The sequence below is a fragment of the Mus caroli genome, chromosome 17 (assembly GCF_900094665.2).
Source record: "Mus caroli chromosome 17, CAROLI_EIJ_v1.1, whole genome shotgun sequence".
In the NCBI taxonomy this organism is placed as follows: domain Eukaryota; kingdom Metazoa; phylum Chordata; class Mammalia; order Rodentia; family Muridae; genus Mus; species Mus caroli.
The window spans coordinates 80,786,135-80,790,828 of NC_034586.1; the positions used below are offsets into that span (position 1 = coordinate 80,786,135).

At 42.3% G+C, this 4,694-nt stretch overlaps 1 protein-coding gene across 2 annotated transcripts in view; it reads left to right on the forward strand.

The window, feature by feature from the left end:
- Camkmt (calmodulin-lysine N-methyltransferase) overlaps positions 1–4,694 on the forward strand; it is a 365,021-nt gene that overhangs the window by 98,445 nt on the left and 261,882 nt on the right. The window lies entirely within an intron of this gene.

Here is a 4,694-nt window from a genome sequence, read left to right on the forward strand (position 1 = left end):
TTTTGTGGCCTTGTATTATAAAGTCTGAGTCTTTGGGTTATCCAAGGGAAAGCTATGCTGCTAACTTCTGTCTCCCTTTTCTTCCCCCCTCCCCGTGCCCTAATTACAAGAATAATCCATTGTTAATTTTGACTGCTGCTGCGGTCTCGAGAAGGAAATCCTAGCTGCTGTCTCTGCGAGCCTAATTTCCCTGTGCTCAGGAGTTGAGTGGTTAATGCTTTAACAGCGCCATTCACCTTCTAGGAGGCTTTGAACCAAACCGTAGCACCTCTGAGAGACTGATTTTGCAACTGTCTATAAAAAGAAGGGGTTTTGAATAATGCCGCGGGCAGCTTCTGACCCTTCTGATAGCCGTGAGCAGCATACCTTTTGGTCCCTAACATGTGCGTACACACAGACACTTCCCCTGTCCGAAATACCTTGTAGGTGTGGGGAGTGTGGGATGCTTGTCCATTTTAATGGTAAAAGTGACTACCTAAAATGTATTCCCTGGTAATTGTCTTAATTCATAGAGGTACATTCTTAAGTGAACTCGTCTTTTTAATTCAAATCAAAATAGAATTAAGCCTACCTTTGAAAATGTTTTTTTTCCCAGAAATTTTGTAGCAACCACTGTCTTATTATTCAAATTAATCAACCAGAAACCTTAATGTAATAATTTATTCAAGTTAATAAGAAAATCTGAGGATTTTATATTTTTTTAATTTAGAAAAGACTAGGCATTCTTTATTTATCCATCTGTCTGCCTGTCTGTCCTCCATCCATCTACCATGTAGAGATGGTAACAGTGGCCCGTTATGTGCAGTGCATGAGCACCCGTGTGCATTTTGAAGGGAGCATCTCGAGCTGTTACTGTTTGGAGCTCATTGATTTTTTTTTATCTGTCACCTACATTTTTTTTGAACTTTGCAGAATTATAGGTTCTTAGAGCGAATCTATTTCTATTAAGTAAGTATAGCATTGAACTATTTCAAATGAAAACATACATCTTCCTGAGCACTATTCATATCCCCAGAAATGCATATGTTTAGTTCTGATAGATAAAGGGAATGTGGGATTTCATGTTGTAAAACATTGTTATTCCTTAAGAACAAGGTACATGCCTAAACTTGCCTATCATCTGTAGACCACAGCAGTTAGTCAACTCCCCAGAATAGCATAGGGTGATATTCCAGTCAGAATCAGGGTGTACTGCCCTATCCACCCAGCGTGTATAAAAGGATGGTAATAAGAGCAAAGACGTTTCCTAAGAATCTCACATGCTCTAAACTGTTATATCTAAATAGTTATTAAGTAATATTGTCTGCAACTTGAAAAATAGTGGTTTTTAAAGCAAGAGTGTAAGTAAGTTTCTTTTTACTTGAATACTTTTCATGATAAATATTGATAAAAATGTTTTTGAAGGAATAATGACAATTTAATAATATGATTTTTTTGGTCCTTGATGGATTTTGGCCAGGGTTGGGGGCATATTTAAACAGCTAAAGCCCAAGCCCGTCTTTGGAGGCTGGGCTCCCTAGGCTATCTGCAACCGTCCCTCCGTGCTTTAGCGATGTCCCACTCATCGCTAAAGACCCAGCATGCCGCAGCACAAGCCCGTGGTTTCTTCTTTGCGGTGCTCTTTTAGAACACTATGTGAAAGTAATTCCAGTTCCTGTTAAATTGTGAGCATATTCAGGTGGCCATCTTGTTCTAGCATGTAATTTTTAGAAGTATTTTTAGAAAAATGCTAACTGTCCTTTGGTGAGCCTACATGACCAGCTATTCCCTAAGTTGATGTTTATCTTTGAAAGTAAAATCATCTTGATGAATGAAAGGCTTTTAATGAATCTCATAACCTCTGAGAGCTTGGAGTTGATCCTGACACTTGTATGGACATTTAAAAATCAAAGTACAATGTATCATAAGGATTGAAAAAGAAATCAAGGTATTTGACTAATTTAGCCTTATTTTAAATCCATTCTAGAAACTGCCATTCTTTGTAATTAAGATTTTTGCCAGTCTATTTAAAAATGAGTTTGCAGGTTATTTCCTCAAATTTAACAATCCTAAGCTTTAGTCTTAATAAAGTATTATGTAAAAAATGTTCACAGAAAAGGTTGGTGTTTGAGAGGCCAGGTTAGGATGAGCACCTTTGAGGGGAATTGGCCAGCTGAGACAATGTGTGGTGGACTGATTGGGAGACAGCCAAGGGGAGGTACATACAGTATGTGGTAGCCTGGGTCCAAGGAAACCAGGGACACAATAAACCCGTGAGTCCAAGGAATGGGTGGGGAATGGACTGCCTCACTAATTGAATTTCTCTATTTGCCATGTTATCCATATGTGTCTATGTATATTGTGGGCATGACACATACACATAAGCTGGTCAAGCCTTAGCATATAGTAAGATGGCTGTTGATTTGAGTATACATTGGTATCAATGTGGGATTGGTTCAGAGTCCCACTCACTCCAACTCCATGCCAAACCTCAGATGCTCAGGTCCCTGATTGATAGCGCAGTATTTTCTCACAACAGATATGCATTCTTTCACATATGCCACGTCATTTCTAGAGTGTTTATGATACTTTATACGAGTGACCTGTGACTGTACCACCTTGATGTGTTCAATCTCGCCCAATGTATTTGTTAGACTGTATTATTTAGGGAATAATGACAAGAAAAATAGTCTGTATGTGTTCAACACAGACAGTGTCTCCTCTGAGTATTTTCAATATGTGGAATACAAAGATACAGCTGACTGTACACCAGAGAGAATTGCTTCAAAACATTACTTAGTTGGCTTGTTGAGTCTGGAATCTGAATGGTCACGGGGTGTTTCTGTTTCTGTTTTTAGAGTCCTACGTACGGGCAGGGACGCGGCAAGAGTTGAGCTTTCTGGTTACTTGCGTCCCAGATATATAAGAGTTTTGTTAATATGAATTCTGCATATTTAGTGCTGTACGTATTTAAGTAAGCATATTTACAGATATTCACTAAAATGTTATCTTACAAACATATTTCTGTCCTGCGTGGTACAGGGTAAGACACCAATGCCTCTGTTGTATTTTACTATGCATGGCCTTCTACAGATTTCTGAAGTCTAGAAATAGTTCACCCTAAGAGAAGCCTCTCTGGACAAACCTGAACTCTGTAGCCTCGGCATTGGGCATTAGTGGTGCACATGCAAATTTCCTTAGAGAGGGGAGTGGTTTGGAAAGGTTAACTCCTATCACGGACATGTCAGGTGTTTTCCCTTTGTCCACATCGGCTCCTCTTCATATATATGTCTGGATGCATGATCTCCCAAGGTGGCCTTTTGAACCATGGCACATACAACCCAGGTCTGTTTGAATTTAGCGTTGCCAGCTGTGTCTGTCAGAAGGCGCTGTGGTTGCCAGTGATGCATCCCTGTATCCGCTGGCCAGGCGTATAGCATGGAAGGCTGGCAAGGCCTAGTGCCTGGGCAGTGTGAGAATGCAGGGAAGGCTCCTGACCAGCCCATCTGCTCGCTTATGTAAGCGGATATGTCCCCTCAGCGAGCAGAGAGAACAGCTGACGTGAATTCGTGGGTCTCTTGGTCAGCACGGAAAGCGCCATCCCCCAGTCTACTCGCGTGTTTTTCCTTAGGCTCTCAGAGAAAAAACAGCTCTTCCCCCTTCCCTCTCCAGTGTCTTCTTTCCAAGTCTTGCTATGTCTGCACTAGGCTCAGACTCCCGGGCTCACACGGCTCCTGTCCTCATGTCCCATGGAGTGGGCACTGTGGGCAGGTCACACTACTTACGGGGGAGACAAAGCAAAATCGAGATGCACTGCTTACTTATGAATTCAGCCAGCCACTTCTGAGCAGTGCTTGTGTGTGCGCGCTCATGTTATAAAGTGTGTATGCATGTGTGTGTGTGTACATATGTGTGTGAGAGTGGGTATGTTCTGTGCAAGTGAATGTGGATGCCAGAGTTCTGCATCACGTGTCTTCTTCTATTGCTCTCCATTGTTGTTATTATTAATTATTATTATTGACAGTTTCTCACTGAATCTGGAGCTCCTCTGTCGGCTACACTGGTCGGCCATGAACTCTGAGGATCATGGTAGCCACCATGCCTGGCTTTTACATGGTTACTGGAAGTGTGAACTCAGGTGTTCAGGATTGCCCAGGGCGGGTGGGGGTGGAGGAAGCTTTGCTGACTGAGCCATCTCCCCAGCCTTACATATTACTATTTCTCTTAAATTATGTTTAAAGTTTGTTATTATTCTGATGCACGGTATGTGTGTGTGCGTGTGTGCGTGCGCGTGTGTGTGTGCACATGTGAGTGGGCTTGTGCTGCAGTACACAGGTGAAGGTTAGAGAATCCCTTCCAAGAGCTCTACTCCCCTCGTACTCTGGGTTGGGGGATTGAACCCAGGCAGCCTGGCTCACATGCTCACAGGCTCATGTGGCAAGTGCTCTTACCTGCTGGGCCATCTTGAGTGCCCAGTGCTATTTCTTTAAGGTATCGGGATTCGGTAACTTCGATTTGGGATGAGCCATCCGAGCCCTTGCCTCAGCTTCTAACTAGCAGTCTATCTTAAACACACGCAACACCACTGCTTGCTTTTTTTTTTTTTTGATTTTTTTTTATTATATATTTTTTAGGTATTTTCCTCAATTACATTTCCAATGCTATCCAAAAAGTCCCCAATACACTCCCCCCCCCAGTCCCCCACCCACCCACCC